Here is a 26802-nt window from a genome sequence, read left to right on the forward strand (position 1 = left end):
ATTAGCCAGATGTAATTATCATCTCAGAGGCTGACTGCTGAATAGCTCACTCTTTCTGGTTCTTTCTGAGCTCTGGTTGCTGGATCAACTCAGCCGTTCATGTTTCTCTTGGCTTCTCACTGAATTGCTCTGTTTGGCCTCGTACTAACCCTGGCAATCTGTTCTAATCTTCTAGCTCCTTCTCTTTCTCTGGCTCATTATGTCTTCTTAATCTTTGTCCAGCATGATCTCTCTGCAACCTGTTTGTGTAAAAAATTGCCTCAATTCTCTCTCTCTCTCTCTCTCTCTCTCTCTCTCTCTCTCTCTCTCTGTGTGTGTGTGTGTGTGAGTGTGTGTACACGCGTGCACCTTCTCTTTCCTTTCTGTTCGCATGTGAGTTGAACATGTTCTATCTCTGACTCATTCTATCCTATCTTTCTCTGATTCATCCAGTCTTCCCCTGGATTAGATGTGACTTTTAAACACAGCCGTTTCCTTCTAACTAATTTCACCTTCATTGTTTGGGTTTAGAGGTGTGTACTAAGGATATGACTGTATTCCAGGCAGGGGAATTAAACGTGTGTGGAGTGTTTGCATTCCCGCTGAATCACACAGACCAATGAAGTCTTTGAATGTGATCCAATACATTCAAAGTACGCTAGAACAGAGGCAGGCTTGTAACCTGGAAACCAGTGCCAGGCATCAGCTTGTTGGGGAGTAGCCTGGAAACTGGTTTTAGACACTGGTTTGTTGGGGAATAACCTAGAAACTGTTGTCAGGTACCAGTTTGTAGGGGAGTAACCTAAAAACTGGTGCTAGGGGCTGGATTGTTGTGGGAGTAACCTGGAAACTGGTGCTACGGGCTGGCGTGTTAGTTACCTTGAGTTCAACCCTCAGTCAGATTCTCTAATATGGAGTCTGACCCTAAGATCTGGCTATTCACTACTGTGACAAAATGCTGACCAAAACCAACTTGCAGGGAAAGGGAGTTAATACAGTTTATAGGCTACAATCAGCTACCACCAGGAAAAGCTGTAACTGGAGCTCAAGGCAGTGCTCTGGAGACAGGAACTGAGGTGTCCAAGAAGGTAGGCTGCTTGCTGGCTTGCTCTCTGGATTGCTCAGCTAGCTTCCTTAACAGCTCTGTTAGACCTAGGAATGTCGGACACTCCTACATCAATTAGCAATGAAGAAAATACCATACAAGCATACCCGCAAGCCTGTCTGATCAAGACAATATCTTTGGCTGAAGTGACTTCTTCCAAGGTAAGTGTAGCTGTTTTGTCAAGTTGCTAACTAAACCTAGTTAATGATGGCGCTTCCAAGGTTTGTCTTTAAACAGTCTCAACAGTAAACATAAAGTTGGTCTTATTTAATTTGTTTTTCTTCACATGCCAAAGGAGATTGCAGCATTGATTTGGCAGTTTATCTATATATTGTTTTTTAAACAAAGATTTAGTAGGGACATCTATTTTTCACATTCTCTGCTAGTGTAACAGATTAACGCTCTTTAGTTCTCATTGTGTTTACATACAGTCACCACAAAACTAGATTTTTCAGTAGAAAACTACTGCAGTTCCTTTCCATTAATCTTCTCTGGAAAATTAAAAGATTTATCCAAAATATAAAACAAAAATTATCCTTTAGATAATTAGTCAGACTATCTGATTTAGAGATGTCGAATCACTTGATAGGTGACTTGTCATTCAGTTTAATAAGGTCTTTTTCGTCAGTGTCTGATTGTCATTGTCATGATTCAGTTTGCTTTTTAAGGTATACATAGCTCTTAATTTATCAGAGAGAAAACTTTAAAAAGCTTATCACTGTGTATATTTACATGATCACCTCTCACCAATATAGCTGTAGTCATTACAGCCTGACGAAAGCTATTTTGCTAACATTTCTAATGAATTTCTGCTCTAAAAACTCAATTATATAAATTTTTAATAATTAATGGCCTCTCATTACCCATATACTTGTGTATAAGTAATGGTTCAATATTATTTGAATCATTGTGTACTATCAAATGAGACACTCTGTGTTTTATAACTTGACTTAAGACAACATGACAAACAATAAAACCAATCATGAAAAATGGTAAACAGATTCAAACCCATTAACATCTGAACATGTGAGAGTTATTATTTAAAACAATGTTAAGGTTTCCATAGTTCTAGTTTTAATGTTTACAGGAGTAAAATGCACTTCTATCATTCAGGTTGCAGTAACTGTATGTTTTTTTAAACAGAAATTTATTCAAATATATATATATATGTATATATATATCATTAGTAAATATTTAATATAACCCCTTATATCCTTGTATTTTAAGAATGTGAGTAAAAATGTATTATATAACTTTGAAATTCAGTAGCAAAATTTTTAAGTCAGAAGCTCATCTGTTTAAATATTTCATTAAAAATCAACCCCAAATTAATATTTTATATGGAAACCAGAGGTGGCAGATTGCACATCTATGTGTTAGGCCTACCACCTAGTGGTTAGAAATATTTATACAGCCTTACATTTTCCTTTATTTTATTATTATTAGTTTCTTCATTTACATAGCAAATATTGTATCCCTTCCTTGTCTCCCCTCCACAAGCCCTCCTACCAGAGTGCCCTTCCCCTTTGCCTATTAGAAGGTGCTCTCCCTCCTACCCACACACTCCTGCCTCACTCCTCTAGAATCCCTCTTTGCTGGGGCATCAAGCCTCCAAAGGACCAAGTGCCTGATCTCTCATAGATATAAGGTAAATCCATTCTCTGCTACATATGTAGCAGGAGCCATGGACCCACCAATGTACACTCTTGTGGTGGTTTAGTCCCTGGGAACTCTGAGGTGTCTGATTAGTTAACATTGTAGTTCTTCCTATGGGGTTGCAATCCCCTTCAGTCCTAGGCCTAACTCTTCCATTGGGGTCCCAAGGCTCAGTCTAATGGTTGGTTGTGAGTATATGCATCTGTATTGGTCAGGGGTTGGTAGAGCCTCTCAGGGAACAGCTATATCAGGCTCCTATCAGTAAGCACTTCTTAGCATTAGCAATAGTGTCAGGTTTGATGTCTACAGATGGGGTGAATCCCAAAGAACGGGTATGGGTCTAGATGGCCTTCTCTTTAGTCTCTGCTCCATTTTCTCCAGTCTTTGCATTTCCTTTAGACAGGAACCATTCTGGGTTAAAGATTTTGAGATGAGTGGATGACACCACCCCTCAACTGAGGATCATATCTATCTAACTGAAGGTGACCTCTTCAGGTTCTATCTTCCTGCTGTTGGGTATTTCAGTTAATGTCATCCCCCATTGGATCCTGGGAGCCTTTTTATCCCTGCTGTCTGGACTTTCTAGTGGTTCCCCCCAAATTGCCCCCTACATATTTCTATTCATTCTCTGGCCCTCTGGACTTCTGTCTCTTCCCAACCTGATCCAGCCCTTTTCCATCCCCCAAACTTCTGCCACCAAGGTTCCTCCCTCCCTCTGCCAGCCATAATTATTTTCTTCCCCTTAAAGTGGGATTGCAGCAGTTATACTTTGACCTTCCTTCTTGTTAAGCTTCATGTGATCGGTGAGTTGTATCATTGGAGGTCTGAACTTTTGGGCTAATATCCATGTATCAGTGTGTACATACTATGTATGTATGTATGTCCTTTTGGGTTTGGGTTACCTCAGACAGGATGATGTTTTCTAGTTCCATCCATTAACCTGAAAACTTCATGAAGTCATTGATTTTAAAGCTGAGTAATATTTCATTGTGTAATTGTACTGCATTTTCTATATCTAATCCTCTGTTGAAGGACATCTGGGTTTTTTCCTAGCTTCTGGTTATTATAAATAAGGCTGTAGACAACTTAAACTTGCCTGTTTGTGGTTAATTTTTCTCTATGAGTGTACCCTGACTTTCTTTATTATTCTACAGTTTTGAATTTCCAAAGTAAAATAAAGTGTCCTAAACCAAGGAAACCACATTCTCTGGTAGGAATGTTCAGAACTGTAGAAAACGATGTGAGAGTTGGTTTATGATGGTTGTCAGATTCACAGATCTTTCAGGCAAAACTCTTTTCACGTCTTTGAAGTATTTTGTAGAGTGAGTTAACTTGGATATTTGTGTCTACCTGGAATATAAGTGGCACCAGTTCATGCTCAAGGAATCTGGACTATGTTCAAGATGTAAAATGAAGGTGGGAACTAGCATTCATCTCCCTCTGCTCATCCTGGGCACAGATGGGATGTGTCTGCTTGCTCTCCTTTGGCACAGTTTTCACTCCATGGTGGGCTGAGACAAAATTACACTCTTCCCTAATTTGTATTTGCCAGGTATTTTGGCCCAACAAGGAAAAATAGTAATTAGTGCCATGTGCAAGGAATATCTACTTTAATTTGTTTCTGAATGGCATGGGGTACTTTTAATTGCAGAGAAATAAAATGCAAAATAGAAGAAGAATTTACCAAAGAATACACTAAACCTAGTAGTGTTTACAATGGTCTATATTTAAAATATCACATTAGGAATGAAATTGGTAACATTTAACATTAGGAAGCATTATAATAATAACGTAAGCTACTAACTAATGAGTCCCAGAAATAACTCAGCAATAGAGCAATGAATAGCTTGCTCAAGGACTTTTAACACTGCAGAAAGTAAGCAATGAAAATAAATTACTTACTCCTGAATTATTGATCTCTAAACAAGAATCATGGCTCTTTGGACTGGATAATTTTTATTGTCAACTTGACACAATCTCCACTCCCCTTAGAAGAAAGGGCCTCCATTGAGGAACTGTCGAGATAAGTGTGAAAGTGGGCAGAGCTGTAGGGCATTATTTTGATTGCTATTTGATGGAGGAGGCCAAAACCACTGTGACTTGGACCTCCCTTAGGCATGTGGACCTGAGATATGTATATTAGCTTAGCCACCCAATAAAAAGGGTTCCACTATGGTTTCTACCCTCAGGTCCTGCCTTGAACTCCTGTCCTGACTTTCTCACTCAGTGATAGATTGTAAACTGGCAGTTTAAGTGAAAGAAACCTTTTCCTATTCAGTGGACTTCTGTCACATTGTTTATCACAGAAAGCAAACTAGGACATGATCTATGTCAGTTGTAGACATTTCAGTAATCAGATCAATGGGATATGAATATTCCTATTCTATTACAAGTATTTCTTGATCGTGTGAATAATTCAGAATTATCAGAGGATAAACTGGATTTTCTCAGTAAAACTGACATAATTTTAACTATCTTCATAAAATGGAAGACGGGACAAAAAATTGAGAAGCTACATAATATGGAAATGGATGGTGAGGTTTGAACACAGAGGCAAGAATCTCTTCAACTGAAGACAAGGAAATGTTATCCCTGGCATCTTCCATTCACTGGAGGGCAAAGAAGCTGGCTTGTTTGGAGAAAAGGCTTGCCGCAGAGCAGCAATGGCAGAAATAGTATGACAGAAAATAATTGCCAGAAAAACAAAAAAGAAAACAAGCATGAAGCATCCCTTTCTCCTCCCATCTCCATGTTTCTCTTCTGTATGGAAAGATGTCACCTACCCTAGAAAAGGAACTTTGCCTCTCAGTAACTCCTTCCTGGATTGGCCTCACACATTTGCCCGACTGTGTGTCATTTTGTTGTTGCCAAGTCTAACCACGTTAACAATCATGACTAGCCATCACATTGCTAATGCTGACTTTAGATACCTGGCGTCCATGTCTGAAGCATACAACCCACTCTAATAAGTCATATTTTCTAATATATACATATATATGTATATATTTCTAATATATACATATATGTATGTATGTATATATATGTATATATATATATATATATGTCTGGTTCTGGTACACTGAAGAAGTCTAATAGACAAGAAAAAATCAAGTTAACTGCAAGATGGGTCTTTTGGAGGTTCAAGAGCATCCTGTTTTAAGTGAACAAGTTTGTGAATATTTGATCAATAGAGTGTTGATTGAAGATATGATAACTGGGACTTTGTCAGGTGATAGGGCACAGAACTTTAATCCCAGAAGTCTGGAGACAGAGGTAGGAGGATCTCTGAGCTGGAGGCCAGCCTGATGTACACACTATGGGCTACAGAGAGACATCCAGGGCTCAGAGAAAGAAAGGGGAGGGGGAGGGGGAGGGGGGGGGAGGGGGAGGGGGAGGGGGAGGGAGAGGGAGAGGGGGAGGGGGAGGGGGAGGGAGAGGGAGAGGGAGAGGGAGAGGGAGAGGGAGAGGGAGAGGGAGAGGGAGAGGGAGAGGGAGAGGGAGAGGGAGAGGGAGAGGGAGAGGGAGAGGGAGAGAATACTTCCTGACTTACAGAGGAACAATTATTTCCAACATATCTTGACCTTCCATCATTCTCTGTAAGCAATAATATGTTTAAAATGCATTTTACCTGACTTTTACTCCATCTAAATATAAAATTTCTGTTAATTGTGTTATGAGAAATATTGACAGAATTTCCACTTTATTCTGTGTTAATGCTAGTTTATTTAGTTTATCATTCATTTAGTTTTGCTTGTTAGAAAAGCTTTACAAATATTCCTCTAAGTTAATTCTTAATATACTTACAATAGAACTATCCAGTGGCCTGTAACCCCCTTTCTATGGCAGTAGTACCGATTTTCAAATATGTTTCATCCATTCATCCATCCATCCATTCAGTCATTCATTTAATCTATGAGGGCATTTGGTCAGAAAGTGTGTCTGTGCACCATGGGCACCCAGAGTGTCTATAGAGGATAAAAGGGCATTGAATCCTTCAGAGCTAGAAATATAAATGGTTCTAAGTGCAGTGAATTAATCCTGGATCCTCTGCAAGACCAGACAGTGCTTTTAACTCCGGAGTCATCTCTATAGCCATGGGATTCAATTTTCTCCTTTTATTATATTAATTCTATTATATATCTACACTATATCCTTCGATCAATTCTATGGTATCCATTGTGTTAAAGCATGTCCAGGAAAAATGAAAAACAAATAGAGGAAATCTTATGTCAGGACATGTCAAGTACTTACCAAAATGAAGGAAATGGATAAATAAACTTAGATGTTCTACAGTGTAGTTTTAAGGGAGGCAATACATTCTTACATATGTGCACAGCATAAACACCTTTGCATTCACAACCTTTTCCATTGTTTTTCTATTTGCGTTCCTTTTACTCACACGTTTGATTTGTCTTGTCTTCTCTAGTATGGATAGCAGGCTGCTTGGTGCTGGGAATTGTTTAAGGAGATATTGGAGACTGCACCTACCTTCTCAGTATTTCTAGAAAAATGCAGAGGAGTTACCCCAGTGGATCTTCATAAAAGTGTGAACAGGGAGGCTTTTTAAAGGATATACTGCCTTCATGGTGATATTAAGAAAAATATTGTCACCTATTCTTAGGATTCTTGGAGAAGAAGAGTTCCTCTGTAGAAGTTTTCCTCTCCACCCATCCATCTCTCCAGTTCAGTGCACTATTCTTCCACTTGTTTCATAACTGTTTAATATTTATTATGCACCTACTTAATATTTATTACGTATTACCGAATTCCATTTTGTTGAACTTTCATCCAATCTTCTTAGCATCTTAGATCACCAGGATTTTTTCTTTCATTTAACATCAAAAAGGCATCCCTCAAATAGCATTAGAGACAGTATACATTCAGTTTAAAATTAATGACATAATGAGCGCTAAACAATTCTGGCCCACAAAGTGACAGAAAGAATGGAGTTCCTCTTTTCATATGAGGCAAGAAAGTTCAGTAGGGATTTTCTTGTGGTGATGGTTGTTTTGTTTTGCTTTCCTGGTCCAGTCTGGGAATTCTAGCCCATATTAGAGAATTTATTCAGGCTTATAATCCAAGCCAGAATTACTTAAGGGACTATTAAATACTGCTATTCATCAACTCACACTAACTTAGCTTCATTAACTGCTATCTGAACAGCTAAGTCTTTCTGATCAGGGTTAATAAATGTATTAGTCTGTGTGCATAAAGTTATGGGCTTAGAAGACATTTTATTGTGTCCACTTAGCAGAATAAGAGGTCTGCTTTCTGGTCTATAACCTAATCGGGTAATTCGACCACGTAGAGTATCATCTTATACAGAAGGTTTTAAAACCAACTAAAACTTGATGGATTAGTCCTACATTTATGTCATTAGTGTACTAGTAGGCGTATTTTGCCAGGGGCATTATTACTGCATTCTGCATGAATAAGAATATTGATAACTTTTGCCCCGTCCACAGTAATATGCATATCAACTTCTATCGCTGTGAAAGCTAGACAGTCAAGGTGAAGCTTCCAAGTTGGGACTAGCTTCATCCCTCCATGGCCTTTGACCCAAGTATGCAGTGTCTTCAGTACTAGGTTGTTATTTTTGATGTTATTTTTAATGTCTGGGGGAAGAGTGTATAGAACCCCACTGGCCAACAAATTTAAAAAGAGATTCCCAAACCTGATTCTGAGCTTTGTACTAATAACATACGTCGTCTGGGCGAGGCATTGTTGTCCGTGACACAGTAACTGTTTACTTTGTTTTGAAATATTACATTTTAAAAATATTTAGATACTTGAATTTTCTTTTAAATCCTAACTTGCTTCAATTTACAGTACGTAGTTTAAAACATCTTCATTTAAAATATCCTTATATGTGTATATGTGTGTGATTGAGAAGGCAACTACAGTAGTGGGTGTTCATAAAGGATGTTCAGTGTCTCTCCACAGTCCTTGCTCTCCCTGTCCTCAGTCCCTATCCCCGGTCACCCTTCTGCTCTATTGTTTCTTGTCTTCACTACATACCACCTGTGATTTATCTCCCCTTCTACGAGCTTTCTGTCCATCTGTCTTAGTTACTGCTTTGTAACTAAGGATGACAGGGGGAGGAGACAGGATGGTGAAGGCGATGCCTATGAAGAAGGCATTTACGGGGAGCCTGCTTACGGTTTCATGATTGTATGGTGGAAAACAGGCAGGAATATGCTGAAGTCATGGCTGAGAGCTTTACATTGTGATCCACAGGCAGCAGGCAATGAAAGAAGATGAGAGGGGGCAGGGTTGGGGGCAGACTAAGGCTGGTATTAGCTTTCCAAGCCTCAAGGCTTACCAACATTGACGTCTATCTTCCTACAAAGCCATACATTATTCCAACAAGTCCACACCTCTTAATCTTTCACAATCAGTTCCATTAACTGAAGTTCAAGCTCATGGAGATTACTCTATTTCAAACCACCTACTTTCTATGGGTGCTCCAATTTAAGCACACATATATAACTAGACAAGTCTAGCACCCACCTATACGAGCATAAACATGTAAATATGAATTTTTTGTGTGTTTTATCTTTACCCAATTGCCAAGAGCCATCAAGGAGAAGCTAAAATCTAGGTGATCTTCCTGAGATGGTTCCGCCATCGACTGTCAGTCTATGATGGACTTGTTTCTCTAGACCAAGGAGATTAAATCTGAAGAAAGATTCCTGCTATAAATATGCTTTCCTTGTTATTTTTAAATATATAACACTCACTAGGTATTGAACCGTCCCTTTAATCAGATTTCTGCAGATCTACAAAGATGCACTATCTTGTAGTGATGCTATATAGACAAATAGGTAATGATTCTATAGAATTCCTCATTTGATTCAAGTAATTTCAGGAAGAAAGTTTTTAGAGAATGTCGTAGCTGCTAGAAAGATGTAATAAAGTTAGAATCAAGAATAGTAGGTGCCCACTCCTCATAATAATAAGTAAAGGTTGCTTAAGAAGAAATAAGATGAGCTTTTATAATTATACTAAAAAGATAAATAGACCTGGACAAATTTGTGTTCAAGAAAAAACAATTAGGTGCAAGGATAAAGTCACAGGTGTGCACTATGATCAGGCAAGGCCATGGTTTAAAAAACTGTTTCTTTGAACTAATAATGAGAATGTTATAATGAAATACCACTTTGAACTCTTATCAACATCGTTTTTTAACTCCCATTCTATGCAACATTTATCTCTGAGATAATTTGCTAAGGACCGTTTTGCCTAAGAAGTTATAAAAAAAAAAAAGACCAGGAAAGAAAGAAATAAAATAGTTGGTTGAATGGTTTGGCTTAATGAGCTTTGCCCCATCCATCCATCCATCCATCCATCCATCCACCCATCTATCCCTCCAAATGTTTATGCTTGTCTATATGTTGTGTGTAGCTATATGTGTATCTATGTAAGCATGCATGAATACTTGTGGAGTTCATTGTGACAGACCATGGTGCCCTGCCAGAGTGTGGATGTATGAATCTTTGAATGTATATGTGTCTGTGCATGTTTGTCCTTAAAAAGCATCTTAATTCTTTTCCTTTCCTTCCTCTCTGGTTCACAACAAATTAACCAGCTTAGCCAGGGAGGCTTCTGACTCACCACAGACAAAAACACTAGCAATAAATCTTTTTACTCGTTTCCCTGCTACTAAACAGCATGTGTTAATCGCCAGATATTAGCACTTATTAAGACACAAGTAATAAAGAATTAAGTTTTTAGTGCTTACTGGAGCACACAACAGTAAGAAAGAGTTAACTTTCCCTAGCAGTTATTAAAGCGTAAAGACTTAAACAAAGCTCAGGGAGTTATAATACGTAATAAATCACAGCATTAAAGAGAAAAGAAGCCAGAGGTATTTTTAACCATGGACTAAACAAGGGAGTTTTTAGAAACTTTTACGTTACTAGCAACCTCTCAGTATACTTAAAGAGGCAGAAGGCCAGAGACCATTGGTCTTTAAAGCCACATCTGACACTGTGTCCCTCTTCCAGCTCAGTCCAGGTCGGACAGACTCTCAGCACCTAGTCATACTGAATAGCATACAAAAAAGAAATCTAAAAAACAAACAAAAAGGCAAGCAAACAACAAAATTAACAAGTACTGGTGTAAGTGTGGGTAAAGGGAGACACATTCTGTTGGCCAGAGTACACACTTTTACAGACCCTTTGGAAATCAGTGTGGAGGTTCTAGAAATAGATCTACCAAATTACTTAGGTATATCACATGTGTATGCATACTCAAAGGACTCTATATCCTATTATAGAGGTACCTACTCCCCCAAATTTATTGCGGCTCAGGTCAAAATAGCCGAGAAACGGACAAACAAAATATGGTACATATTCACAAGGGTTTTTTTTAAGAGTCATTTTTAAAGATTTGTTTTTATATGAATGTAGGCAGGCATGTGCAGGTGCCTGTAAATTCCTGAGGCCTCGGATTTCCTGGAGCTGAAGGTACAGGTGGCCATGACACAACCAGTGTGGATTCTGGGAACTGAATTCAAGATCTCTGTAAAAGTAAACTGTGCTCTTAACTGCTGAGCTATCTCTCCAGCCTGCACAGTGGAATTCCATTCAGCTGCGATAATAAATGAAAGTATAAAATATTCATGTAAGTTAATGAGGCTGGAAATGGTCATTCTGGTTGAGATAACCAGACCCACTGCCCACATTTTTGGGGGGAGATTTTAAATTTCGTTTTGCTTGTGCTATTAAGTTCCCTTTTTTAGATCTTCAGACATCCTATACATCAAGTTGTTATTAGATCTATAGTTTGTAAACTTAAAGTTTCCTTTTCCATTCAAGTGTAACAGTTTTGGATTAATGTAATCTCATTTATCTGTATTTGATTTTTATTCCTGTCCTTAACAATAGTGTCCAAAATACCTTACTACAGACAAGCTCCTCAAGAATTGTCATCATTTTAGCTCTTACTTTTTAAGTCTTTATGTTGTGTTATTCACTATGTGACTTCCTACATGAAGGAATTCACACTTTTGGTTTGATTATTGTTCTTACTGCATGTTATTTGTAAAATGACCCTTAAGTTAGACGCTGAATGTCATGAATTGATATATGGTCTGGACAACACAAACAGACATGACTGATTGCCACTGATCCCTTTGCTCTCCAAACCAGCAATTCCTCCAGTTGCCTTTCCTCAAACATGTGCGTCAATAAGTTTTCCTGGATAACATATATCCTCGGAGCTACACCAGAACTTTTGTTTTCCGTACAAGTTTTGACCACTAGGTGGCAACATAATGCAAAAAATCAACGTTCCAAAAACCTCTGATTTTTTTTTTTTCCCACAAAACAGTTTTATGAATTGTACTGTACTTGCCTTGAATTTAATCTTTAACTCAAGGATAAAATACTGCCTAGGTATCACGTCTCTGATCTAAGTATTCTGGAAGCTGATAAAGAGGTCCTGGCAAAAACACATTAAAAAAAAAAGCACAAAACAGACAACAAGACGATAACAAGAACAAATTAGGTGCCTTCTTTATGTCTTTTTTCCCTTCACTTATATCCTTAAGCTTATAAAACTAAAAGAAATAAGCTTGTATATCATACAGATGAATATTATCTTGTTTCAAGATGTACAATTTACAAACGAAAATTACGGCATTGTTAATTTTAAATGAAATATAAGGTCACACATTACATAGTGCTAAGGATAAGAGGACGGTTTGTTCTGTAATGCTAGGCATACTAGTGCAAGTATATAGCCCTAGGAGCAAAGGTGCTTGCTTGCTTGCTTGTACCTGTCATGTCAGCTTGACCAGGGAGTGCACAGGCAGATATATGAAGGTCATTTGCCATCCAGCCTAGTTGAGTCCATTAGCTTCAGATTAGGTGAGAGACTCTCTTCTCAAAATATAAAAGTGTAGAGTAATGGAGATACCAGCCTCAGGCACATGTCCGAAAGCATCAATATGCATGTGTCATACATATGCACACATCAAAGAGTGAAGTCAGTCGTGGGGAAAGCTTCAAAGTATAAAAATTAGACAAGTTTCCTTTTCTGTTGGATAAGAATTTGGATTTATGATTTTATGGAAGCTTGTATTATTGTTTTATTTTTGTTTGATTTTTCTGTTTGGTTTCCTTTTTTTCTGTTTTGTTTAGTTCTTTAATTTGTCCTAGGTGACTTTATACATGAATATGATATATTCTGAGCATTCTTTGCTTGGACCCTTTTAAAAAATATTGTCTCTATTCCTAAAAAACCTGTTCTTCACCAGTCTCTTCACAGATTCACGAAAGTTTGGTTTGTTGTGTGAAACATTTAGTTTAGCCAAGGCTCTTGCTACGGCTCCTGATGTACCTATCCACTGGAACTTGGTGAAGTCACCACTGAGGAAACATCTGAAGTCAGTGGCCCAACTGCCAGATCACAGTAATGGTAGGAGTCCTGAAGCCCTCTTCCCTTCATGCTTACCCATTTGTAGCAGACCCACTTGCAACTTAGCTACTGTAAGTTCATGATTGCAATGGCTGTCTTGCCCAGTAGATGGCGCGTCATAACCCGGCTCCCTATACATCGAATTCTCATTCTTGCAGTCTCCTCTTCTGCAGTGTTCCTTGAGCCTTACAAGGGTTGAATGATATATTTTTGATGGTCAAATATTCATCACTTATTCTCAGATCATTTATATACTTCTTTACCGTTTCATAGACTAACCACATAACATTATTTTCTAAGATAATTTTAAAAAAGTTAATATTCTCTCCTTTGTTCATCCTTCCTTATGAGAGATTTTCCAAGGTAGACATGTACATGATCCGAGGAGCTCCTCAACATTATCCAACTGAAAGCTAAAAATCAACCCCTCACTTAGGGAGGGTCAGAGATTTAAAATTTGCTGGCTGGCCTTAGCCCTTTAATTTATAGGTATATTTTGATAGCCTCTCATAGCATTTTTAGTACTCATCACCTTGACTCTATTTACTTATTATTACTTTAATGTTTTATAAATATTCACTAAAACCTAATTTCATTATTAAAAAATTGAGGTAAAAATAATCTATTTAATATAAATGGCTAGGTTTCTACATCCTATTATACCTATTATAGATGACATAATCTCTCATACACACACACATACACACACACACACACAGAGAGAGAGAGAGAGAGAGAGAGAGAGAGAGAGAGAGAGAGAGAGAGAGAGAGAGAACATAAGTAAATTCTTAGTACTTAAAATTTTGGTAAGTAGAAGAATAAAATCCAATACTCAAAGTGATTTCCAGCTAAGTATACTAACAATTAGCAATATATCATACAGATTAAGTAACATCCCTATTGATAATAGTAAGGACATAAAGTATTTAGAATACAATAAGGGCAGGAAGTCTGTACAATATGAAACTTTTCCAGTGAAAATTTGAACACACCTAAGTCAGTGAAAATGTTGCCAATATTTTTAGAAGGAAAATATTATTGAGAACTCAATATTACCTAAAGTGACCCACAAATATGAGTACTGTCAATCAAAATATATTTAAACCAAAACTAGAAATTGCATCTAGAACTCATATTGAAATTTCAAGGGAGATCAAATGGCCAAATAAATGTTAGCCAATATTAAATACAGAGGCCTCACATAGTTTAAAAGTTTGCTAAGGAATAAGATAATTCAGAGATAATCCGGCATGCATATGATCCATTGATTTACACAGGGATAAAAGACCATCTCATGGATGGATGTCTTAGTTAGGTTTCAGTAACTGTGAAAAGACACACTGAACCTGGCAACTCTTGTAAAGCCAAACATTTAATGGCAACATCCAGGCAGGCATGGTACAGGAGAAGGAGCTGAGATTTCTACGTCTTGTTCTGAAGGCAAACAGGAGAAGACTATTGTCTTCCAGGCAAGTAAGATGTGGGTCTCAAAGCTCACCCTCATGGTGACGCTCTTCCTCCAACAAGAATACATCTCATAGTAATGCCACTTCCTGAGCCAAACATATGGATAAAACATAGACCACCACAATGGATAAAAATAAAAATGTTTCCTCAAACAATGCTAGATAATAATAGCTAGATAATGCTAGATAAATAGTATCTAAATGGAGGAGACTGAGTTTGTGTTCTTAATCTACCCTTCTGGTACTAACGTTTCCACCTAATGTAGAAAATAAAGTGAAACTGGTGGCAAAAACGTAAGAACCAATCCATGACAAGTCTTGGATGGCAACACAGAAGGCAGCTTCATGATAATTAAAGTGACACGAATTTACTACAAGACACCCCTAGGGAAGGAAAACCATGTGTAGATGTGTTCTTTTTCAAGGAAATGGTCTATTCACAGAGTTTTGAAGTTCAAAATGTATTAGAAATTATTCACTTTACGCTTTATTTAAGATGGATGGGGTCCTATTTAAAAGATAATAATAAGGATTATACATGGCCCTAAAATGAAGTGAATTGCTTTAATTTCTTAAGGTCAGACCATTCCCACAATATGCGTCAGATCACTTTTCACAGAAGTATAGGCAGGAAGATATTGAGATCAGTGTACTGACAACCCCACCACCCCCCAAATAAAGATGCAAAAATTCTTCAAAACATGAAGGAGGCATAGACCTGGGGGTTTTCCAAGCACAGTGATCCTTATAGAAGATATGTCGGAGTAGCTAGTACCAAACCTTTTTTTGAAGTCTCCGGGTTATGAGAAGCTTGGACAGATTTAAGCCTCATTCACTCTTAAACAGGTCAGGATGAAATATCAGCATCAGTTCATTAAGTCTAAAATAATATGCTTTTCCAAACACTCTCTGCAAAGCATCACACGTAAGGTCGATGAGCAACGCATTTTGCTCTGCAGACAGAAGCTACTTCGTATAGACGGATATATTCATGAATCTAAGACGCAAAGCGATAGTAATCTGTGATGCGATGAGCCATCCCAAGACCTGCCATTTTGCTTAAGCACAGTATTATGAAGAGTGGCGACTGCAGTAGACCTGGTGAGTCTCTGTTTCCACTGTCAAGCAAACGAAGAAAACCCACTAGTATCCTAAAACCAGAAGCATTGCATAAACAATTGCAAACACTGGCTCAGAAACGATGATAAATATATTAACAATGTTTAACTAGACATTCTCTATTTGAACCTTAGGTGAACATGCATTGACAATATCCCACTTTTTACCATGTATTTTGTTATTATATAAGTAGAGTTGATTTCAGCTGATGTATTAATTTTCGGGCCATCACATCAAAGAGATTGAAAACCGTTCATTATTTTGAACAATTTTCAAAAAAGTAGAAAAGTTTGTATTTTACCGAATTCACTTTTAATACTTTAACATTAAAATGTCTCTATTTTCTGTAGCTAAGCTTTAGGGTGAAAGGGGAAAAAAAACCTGTTATACATTTTAAGATGATAAAATCACCAAGGGGCCCCTTCTTGGCCTTTTGGCTAAGATCAGCTGTAAAAGCACAGTAGTTTCAACCCATGCATATTTATGCCAACCTTTCTGACCCTTGAGCTAGATAATTTAGTTGAAGGTGCAATCATTCTTTCTTTCCCTTGGTTAATGAGTATGACCTTATGGGAACAGGATGCCTCTAGGAGTCGTTTTTTTTTTTTTTTTTTCCCCTGGGTTTTAGTCATGAATGGTAGAGGTAACAGGTTTTGTGTCAATTCTAGTTATTTCTCTCAATGGATGCAGTAGGACAATTGTTTCCATAAAAGCTACATCAAAAATAATTCTGAGAAATTGCCTATTGCTGAAAGGAGACCAAGGATAGGGTGACCTAGATCACAGTAGAGCCCACCTCAATTAGAGGAAGCAATTCTCCTTGAGCACTTTCCGTCTTCCTGCCTCATTGGTGGAATGTGTATGCGTCTCATTGTTTCAAAGACTATTTGGGTTCTCTGAAAAGGAATCAAAATATCCTTCAAAGCAGGGTTCTTCTGTCAGTTCATAACACTTGCTTTTAGAAATCATATTGGAGCTTTGTAGTTCACATAAATATTCAAAATAAAATTTGCTTCTTCCTCCATAGGGAGTATAACTCTAATATCACAACTACTTTTTCTATACCAAAGTGAGAAGCAACTAAGTAATGAAACGGGAGATAAAAGTTTGACTGAGAGGCGAGAAAAAATGATTTGCCATAGTATTACAAATATGATCCTCCAGCCTAAGATGTTTTTAAAGTTTTAAAACTGTAGCAATCTGAATTTTCACTTTGCGAACCATATCCATCTGATATAGATATATGTGCCTACAGCATAATGTAGGGAATTGATTTTTAAATGTACTATAACTGAGATGAGAGAATGTTAAGACAAAAAACTCTTACTCTCTCCATAATCAATGGTTTTTTAAATTTAAATAATGCTAAAAACACATCCTCTGTCATCTATTACTCCTGAAATTAAAATAAAAACAAACAAACAAAAAGACCAAAATTAAACCAACTCAGAAAGAAATTTTGGACCTGACTTCCTTACACATCTATAACTTTCTCCTCATTTCTATACATTGAACACTGTGGTGATTTGAATATGCTTGCCCCATGGAAAGTGACACTATTAGGATGTGTGGCCTTGTTGGAATAGCTGTGACTTTGTTGGAGGAAATGTGCCACTGGGTAGGCAGGCTTTGAGGTCACCTAGTATTTAAGCCATGCCCGGTCAGAGAGTCTCTCCTGACTTCCTTCAGATTAAGATGTAGAACTCCCAGGACTAAGCCACTATACAAAGACTATACATGGACTACCCTGGGCTCCAACCTCATAGGTAGCAATGAATAGCCTAGTAAGAGCACCAGTGGAAGGGGAAGCCCTTGGTCCTGTCAAGACTGAACTCCCAGTGAATGTGATTGTTGGGGGGAGGGCAGTAATGGGGGGAGGATGGGAGGGGAACACCCATAGAGAAGGGGAGGGGGAGGGGACGGATGTTGGCCAGGAAACAGGGAAAGGCAATAACAATCGAAATGTAAATAAGAAATACCCAAGTTAATAAAGATGAACAAAAAAAAGATGTAGAACTCCTAGGTCCTCCTCCAGCACCAAGTCTGTCTGAATGCTGCCATGCTTCCTGCCATGATGATAATGGACTGAACCTCTCAAACTGTAAGCCTGCCCCAATTAAATGTTTGCTTTTGAAAGAGTAACCATAAGTAAGATAAACACCAATAATCCCTCCTGTCCTGAGACCTTTAGAAAGCCATTCTGTGGACCAAGATGGTGCCGAGTTATGTGAAGCCCTCTTTTCCTCACTGTCACGTCAGTGTTAACCCTCTAAGAGCACTCATCACACATCTGTACAAACATTGATTTTTCAATAAAAAGCTTTTGACTCCTTCATAAGCTCTGACACGATTGGTTGATTATTGTATATGATATATTTTCTAGTTCATCTTAAATTAGGTGATAACAGATTTGAAAGTATTTAGTATACTAGTTGGCAGGTAGAAATGCTGAATAAAGAAGAGCACATATCTTTGATTACAACGATGGCTTAATAGGACTCATTCACTGCTCTCCACATTATATTTTACTTACAACGTCCCATTGGTAAAATCTGCCATAAAAAAATAAATGTATATGAGAGAGCATGATAAATAAATACAGAGAATAATGGATTGAGGGCTACCCAGCCTCAGCTGTTACATCTACAGCAAAGCATGAGCATCTAGGTCTCAGGGAACATCATGCAGGAAAAGGTAGAAAGAATGTAAGAACCAGAAGACCAGGACATCTAATGTGACATATAGATGTGACATATATATATATATATATATATATATATATATATATATATATATGTATGCACTGTACCTGTGAAAATTGCAACAATATAAAAGATCTAATCTAGTTAAATAATGACAATATGCGGCAAGCCAACAAGGATGGGAAAAGTCTCATGGAACCCAATTTTGGCGTAGAATTACAGGTAACTCATGACTGCCAAAAGAGGGAAAATTAACCTTTTCCAGACATGAATGCCCTAATTGGCCACCCAAAACTAGATAGTTAACCCTAAAAACATAAACCTACAAGCAACACTAAATGGATTTAGCCAGTTGTATGTATTTATCTCTATATACACATGTAAATGAAGGAAAAGCATGAGACCATGTAGAGGACTGGAGAATTCATGGTCAGATGTTGGAAGGAGTAAAGGGAAAGGGTAAGTAAGGTAAACACATTACACATACAGAAAAATTGAAAAATAGATTTAATTAAAATTATAATAATGACACATTCTCAAAAGTCCCTTGAATCAGCTTGTGTCAAGTTACAGAAAATAGGAAACTCCAGATCTCTGCTAATGCCTGCTACTACAGCTACCTCTGTTCAACATAGGAATTTAGAGTAGAAAACTAAGAGCCAACCAAACATAATAAATAAAGTCATGGGACCCAAAGGTTGCAAATAGACTGCATTCAAAATTTAGAGATAAATCCATGTTGTTAAGAAATACACAAAAATAAATGGCAGGTAACATATAAGACGTACCCTGTAGATTACACAGTTCATGAAGGAAGGAAAGAAGAGATCCACAATCAAGGATATAAAAACTCTTCAGTATACTGTTGTGACACACTGTCATTTTTATCTCTTTCAGCAGTGTCCAACTTCCACATAAATAGCCTTTCTTAGGCCACCCAGATTCCCAAGTGCTTGTTACAACAAGTGCAATTTTTATTTCCTACATATTGGACAGGACTTTTGTGACCTCATCTCACAGTTGCTTATTACTTAAAGGCCTTAAATGCAAATAGAGTCACATTCTTAGGTACTGAAGACTAGGACAGTAGTAAATCTAAAAGTAATGTCTGCCTCCGAAATGAGTTTGTGCCAACATCTCAAAGAGGGGCTCATGTATTTTGACCTTGACAAATCAAACACGTCCTTAAAGAGTAGTGGAAGCTACAGGTGACTGTTGTCAGCCAGTCACTAAATCACTCTCATTGTGTCTATCAAGTTCCTGGTTTACATGGCTCTAATTTTATAAAGAATTTCTGCAAACTTTGGGTTTACAATGCCATACAGTACTAAAGCAATAGATGTAACTGCCACTCATCTCAGATAACCTAAGATATAGAAAAATCTAGAGCAGGGGTTCGCAACCTTCCTGATGTTCCAACCCTTTAATGAGTTCCTCTTGTTGTGGGATCCCCCAACCATAAAAATGTTTTCATTGTTACTTCATAAGTAACTTCGTAAGTGTACTATTGTTATGAAGTGTAATATAAATATCTGATACACAAGACACCTGATATTTGACCCCCAAATTGGTCCCAAACCACAGAGTGAGGTGTGTATAGGTATTTTTATATTTGGTCACATCAAGAACTAAGATAAATGAACACAACTCTAGACTTTCTGTAGCTTCTAGCAAGCTTGTCAGTGTCCACAAATACAAAGGTTAATTGTCTTAAAGCAATATTGCACATAAGAAGCTAAATGAAATTTCTCTGGCTCTCTGTACATCTTTTTTTCCAGAGACTGCTGCATCTTCTCATGTAGTGCCAACCTCATCCCTTAAACACAATGGTAAAGGTATTTGGCCAATTTGGGCACCTGCTTACCAGGGCTACTTCTGGCAATGTGTAAATTGTTGCCATCAACTACATTGACTACGTTTCAATAGGATTCTACCCATGGCAAATTCAACAACACGGTTCTGGCTGAGAATGGGGAACACACCACCATCTTCCAGGAGTGAGATCCCGCAACATCAAATAGAGTGATGCTGATGTTGAGTGTGTTGTGGAGTTTACTGGTGTTTTTTATCACCATGGAGAAGGCTGGGGCCCACTTGAGGAGTGGGGCCAAAAGGATTATTATTTCTGCTCTTTTTGCAGATGCTCAATGAGTGTGAACCATGAGAAGTGTGACAACTCACTCAAGATTGTAGGCAATACTTCCTGAACCACCAACTGCTTATCCCCCTGGCCAACATTACCAGGGAAAACTTTGTCACTGTAGAAGGACTCATGACCACAGTACACATCATCACTGCCACCAGAAGAACATATATGACCCATTAAAAAAGTTATGGGGTTGGTCAGAACATCATTCTTGCATCCACTGGTGCTGCCAAGTCTGTGGGCAAGGTCGTCCCAGAACTGAACAAGAAGCTCACTGACATGGCCTTCCATGTTTCTACCCACAACGTGTCTATTGTGGATCTGATATGCTGCTTCGAAAGAGTTGCCCAATATAATGTCATCATGAATGTGATGAAGCAGGTGTCCAAGGTCCCACGAAAGGGCCTCCTGGGCTACACTGAGGACCAGATTATGTCCTGTGAATTTAACAGTGACTCCTATTTTCTACCTGTGTTGGTAGAGCTGGCATTGTTCTCAATGACAACTTTGTAAAGCTTATTTCCTGGTATGACAATGAATTATGGCTACAGAAACAGGGTGGTGAACCTCGTTACTTCCATGTCCTCCAAGGAATAAAAAGCCCTGGACCACCCATGCTACCAAGGATCTGAGCGCAAGAGAGAGATCCTTGACTTCTGAGGAGTCCCTTTCCCAGCTTAGTCTCAGACCTGAGCATCTATATCCCAGTTTCCTTCCTAGACCCCAGTAATAATGGGAAGACCCTAGATTTTATTCTCTTGAATACCATCAATAAAATTCACTGCATCAACAAAAGAAAGAAAGAAAGAAACAAAGGAACAAACAAAGAACAAATAAGTTGGCCTTAAGACGGAGGTGCTCTGCCTGCATCTCAGAGGACCAGTTTTTTACTAGACAGATTTACCAGTAATTTTATTCTCTTTCTTTTCTAGGATACAAGTCTTTTTGATGGCGTTGTTTTCTTCGTGGAATCTGGTTTTTGTAATCATATCAAATAAAAGGAATTGTTTTTATTGCACACTTAACCTTGTAGGACTTACCCCTCATAATTCTATGTCTGAGTTAATTCACAGTGGCATAATAAAGACATTAGTCATTGTCTTATTACTTCTATTTCTGCTACTGAGAATTCAATTTTTTGTCATCTGTTTATAGGTGACCTGATTCTGTGAAGATAGAACATTTTCACTACCCTGAGGTCTGCTTTTACTTTCATAAAGTCTTACTAAGAACATTTTGGGTTAAATATGTATTTCCCCTTTGGGGAAATCATGAAACTTTCTGTAAAGTATCTTATTTCTTAACTTTCTCATTGAAGTTTTCTGTTTATATTTACACCTAAATAAATTCTTTCACATTTTAACCATTTTGGTTTGTCCTTTTCAAGTGAAGCAAATGGGAAATGGTCTGTGATTTTTCTGGTAAAGAATGTATATGGAAAAGAATATTAGAGGTTGATTTCATTATGGTTTTGATTGTACTAGCCAAATAACTAACAGTACTAAACGGAAAATAATAATTTTTTTTTATTGAATGACTACCTAGAAATGAATGGAGTCTTCAAGACTCCAAATCCTCCCAGGTTACCATTAAGCCATACAAATATGTTTCCTCTGACTATGTGGTGCAATGGAAAACCGAAATTTTAGCAGGCAGGATGAAAGAAATGCAAAGAAACAAATAATTATTTCCAAGGAATTAGTCTATACAAGGAATTTATGAGAAATAGCCACATGAAGGTCCTCTTCTATCCCACTGACCAAAATTTATATACGTGAATAAACTATAAGATTTAGAAAGATTTTTTTACAATGCAAACATTATTTGGTCTTAATGAATAAAAAACCAAGACTTATTTGTAACTTAGAAGAACGAGAGAATTTTGATAACTACATTTTTTTTGTATTTTGAAAACGGGTCAAATTCTTCAAAAAATTAAATCGTAAAAATAAAAACCTCTTCAAGAGTTCAAATTCCAAAAGAATAAGATTTTAGCAAACAAATTTCAACTTGAGACTCTGCAGGTTATCTTGAAGTTCATTTCCTGGAACTTAACAACAGCAAAAAAAAAGTCATAATTTCATTATTATAAAGATACTACAAATAAAGTCTCTATGACATAGTGGAGTATACGCAAGGTGGTGCATCTTTTGGGTAGATGCCCAAGAATCATATACCTGAATCTTCAAGTAGATCTATTTGCAATATTCTGAAGAACCTCCAGATTGATTTCCAGAGTGGTTGTACCAGTTTTCAATCCCACCTTCAATGGAAAAATGTTCCTCTTTCTCCGCCTCCTTGCTAGAATGTGCTGTCACCTGAATTTTTGATCTTAGCCATTCTGATTGATGTAAGCTAGAATCTCAGGATCACTTTAATTTGCATTTCCCTTGTGATAGCCAGAAGTTGAAAACAACCCAGATGTTCCACAATGGAAGAATGGATACAGAAAATGTGGTTCATTTACACAATAGAATACTAATCAGCTATTAGGAATGAAGACATCATGAGTTTTGCAGGCAAATGAATGGGATGAGAAAATGTTACCCTGAGTGAAGTAACCCAGTCACAAAAGGACACACATGGTATGCTCTCACTGATAAGTGGATATTACCCAAGAACAGTACAGAATGCCCAGGACACAACCTACAGGACTCAATAAGGTTAACCAGCTGAAATACCCAAGTAAGAATGTCATAGTCCCACTTGCGAGGCAGAAGAAAAAAGTTACAGGGAGTAGAGGGAGGAAGGAACCTGGGTGGGAGGGGGACAGGGGAGGAAGGAAGGAAGGAAGGAACATTGTCTGGTATTGTGGGGGATGGGAGGAGACAGGATTGAAGCCCTGAGGGCCAGCAAATAGAATAGAAACAGGCAACCTCTGGAGGTAGGAGGTGGAGGGACCCTCTAGAATGTACTGGAGACCTGGGAGGTGAGAGACTTTCAGGACTCAAAGGAAAGGACCTTGGATGAAGTGCTGGACAGTGGGAAGAGGAACTTGCAGGGTTCACCTCCAGCAAAGGAATAGGACATCAAGGTAGACTGATTGTGTTGCCATCCCATAGTTAAAAGCTCTAAGCCAGAATTGTTCCTGTCTGAAGGAACTGCAGGGACCAAAAATGGAGAAAAGCATGAAAGAAAGGTTCAGAGACAGGCCCAAATTAGGATCCAGCTCAATGGGAGGCCCTGACACTATAACTGATGCTGTGGTGTGCTTGCAGACAAGTGCCTAGCATGGCTGCCCTCTGAAATGTCAAAGAAGCTAAAAGAATCAGATGCAGTTACTAATACCCAACTGATGGACAGAAGCTGGGAACTCCTGTGGTTGATTGGGGAGAAGCTGGAAGAAGCTGAGGAGGGCAATTCCATGGGAAGACCAGCAGTCTCAACTAACCTAGACCCCCGCGATCTCTCAGACACTGAGCCACCAACCAGGCAGCATACAGCAGGTGATATGAGGCCCCAACACATATACAGCAGAGGACTGCCTGGTCTGGCCTCAGTGAGCAAAGATACATATAACCCTTGAGAGATTTGAGGCCCCAGGGAGTGGGCAGTTCTGGTCAGTTGGGAGTAGGAGGGCTGGGTACATCCTCTTGAAGACTGGGGTAGTGAGGTTTGGGAAGGGTAGCAGTCACGGGGGGCAGACTGGTAAGGGGGTAAAGTCTGGACTGTAAAAAAGGATTAAAGAATAAAAGTGAAAATAATAATAATAATAACAATAATAATAATAATAATAAACAAAAGAAAGGTACTATAGAAAGAAATAAGTTGAACACTCCTTTATTTGTTCTATCTGTCCTCAGCCTTCCCTTGATGAAATACTGCTTAGGAACATCTAGTCAGTCATATTACTTCTGAGAAGGGAATTCAACAGCATAATCCTAACTAGTACAGAAACAGTAAATAGGAATTGGCCTCATAGATAGGACACCGAAGATACTTTAACAGTTACTTAAATTATATCTAAGGACATGCAGGATTTTCATGCACTGACTTTTCTCTTGTTGGATCCTGTTGTGGTAAATGCAGCTTCATTTGTTGCTTCACACGTTCATAAAAAAAGAACTAATAATAATACTGCAAGGTGTGATTAAATCTCCTCCCTTATCCCCAATGCCCAGCTGAAAACTCTAAAAACTCTTACTTAGACTCATTTGTGTGTATTCCCTGCTGTTGGCACTTCACTACCTCTGTGGATTGCTCTCTTAAAGTGAAAGCACATTACAAAATTTAAAGCATTTTACATCAGAACAAGATTAAAAAAAAAAAAAAACAACAACTTAGAATCATTTATGAAAACTTTGGAAGCATTCAAAGATTTATTTTTATTTTTATTTTTATTTTTATTTTTGGTTTCAAGATACTAATCTGCACTTTGGATGCTTCTTTTTAATCAGAAAAAACAAAAACAAAAAACAAAAGAACAACAACAAAAAAAAAAAAACCCTTTAGTTTGGATAGATTATAGGCTCAGTAGCAATGCCTGGTAAAGGGATGCAACTAATTAACAAAATTATCAGGGCTTAAAATAGAGTTTAAATGTAGGGAAGTCTCCTTTTCTCAGGGGGCCATGCACCGGGGTCCCAGATGGCTTTAGGTGTTTTCCTCTTGAGTCAGAAGTGTGGGCAGAGTGTAGTCTCTTCTGGCTTCCCAGGCACTCTTCCCTGGCTTCCCAGGGGCACTCTGAAGATTTAGCTCTCCCTCCCACAGGATTTGGGTGCAGGGAGCTTTTGATCTGGTCCCTTCAGATCCTGGCAGTGTCTGGACCACAGGGAACCTGCCTCTTGAGTGCCACTGTCTTCCGGTTTGCAGAGGTCCTACACAGTTTCCTCTTGGGCAAGAGATGTGGGCGGGGGTGGGCAGTATTCGCGGTCTCTCCTGCTGTGCAGTCTCAGGAGTGCCCACCTGTCCGGACTTTGAGAAAATCAACAAGATAGATAAACCCTTAGCCAGACTAAGGAGAGGACAAAGAGAGTGTGTCCAAATTAACAAAATCAGAAATGAAAAGGGAGACATGACTACAGAATCAGAGGAAATTCAAAAAATCATCAGATCCTACTACAAAAGCCAATATTCAACAAAACTTGAAAATCTGCAGGAAACAGACAATTTCCTAGACAGATAAAGTACCGAAGTTAAATCAGGAACACATAAAGCACTTAAACAACCCCATAACGCCTAAAGAAATAAAAGCGGTCATTAAAGGTCTCCCAAACAAAAAGAGTCCAGGTCCAGATGGGCTCAGTGCAGAATTCTATCAAACCTTCATAGAAGACCTCATACCAATACTATCCAAACTATTCCACAAAATTGAAACAGATGGAGCACTACCGAATTCCTTCTATGAAGCCACAATTACTCTTATACCTAAACCACACAAAGACCCAACAAAGAAAGAGAACTTCAGACCAATTTCCCTTATGAATATCGACGCAAAAATACTCAATAAAATTCTGGCAAACCGAATCCAAGAGCACATCAAAACAATCATCCACGATGATCAAGTAGGCTTCATCCCAGGCTTGCAGGGATGGTTTAATATACGGAAAACCATCAACGTGATCCATTATATAAACAAACTGAAAGAACAAAACCACATGATCATTTCATTAGATGCTGAGAAAACTTTGAGAAAATTCAACACCCCTTCATGATAAAAGTCCTGGAAAGAACAAGAATTCAAGGCCCATACCTAAACATAGTAAAAGCCATATACAAAAAACCAGTAGCTAACATTAAACTAAATGGAGAGAAACTTGAAGCAATCCCACTAAAATCAGGCACTAGACAAGGCTGCCCACTCTATCCCTACTAATTCAATATAGTTCTTGAAGTTCTAGCCAGAGCAATCAGACAACAAAAGGAGATCAAGGGGATACAGATTGGAAAAGAAGAAGTGAAAATATCACTATTTGCAGATGATATGGTAGTATATTTAAGGGATCCCAAAAGTTCCACCAGAAAACTACTAAAGCTGATAAACAACTTCAGCAAAGTGGCTGGGTATAAAATTAACTCAAATAAATCAGTAGACTTCCTCTACACAAAAGAGAAACAAGCCAAGAAAGAAATTAGGGAAACGACACCCTTCATAATAGTCCCAAATAATGTAAAATACCTCAGTGTGACTTTAACCAAGCAAGTGAAAGATCTGTATAAGAACTTCAAGACTCTGAAGAAAGAAATTGAAGAAGATCTCAGAAGATG

General features: G+C 38.1%; 1 long non-coding RNA gene across 1 annotated transcript in view; it reads left to right on the plus strand.

Moving 5' to 3' along the window:
• Positions 1-1135: 1135 nt before the first annotated feature.
• LOC100910482 (uncharacterized) overlaps positions 1136-26802 on the plus strand; it is a 43528-nt gene continuing 17861 nt past the window's right edge. The window contains exon 1 of the long non-coding RNA XR_015624613.1: positions 1136-1245. This is a non-coding gene — a long non-coding RNA (uncharacterized LOC100910482). The remainder of the gene's footprint in view (positions 1246-26802) is intronic.

This window comes from Rattus norvegicus, chromosome 7, assembly GCF_021556685.1.
Source record: "Rattus norvegicus strain SHRSP/BbbUtx chromosome 7, alternate assembly SHRSP_T2T, whole genome shotgun sequence".
Taxonomy (NCBI): domain Eukaryota; kingdom Metazoa; phylum Chordata; class Mammalia; order Rodentia; family Muridae; genus Rattus; species Rattus norvegicus.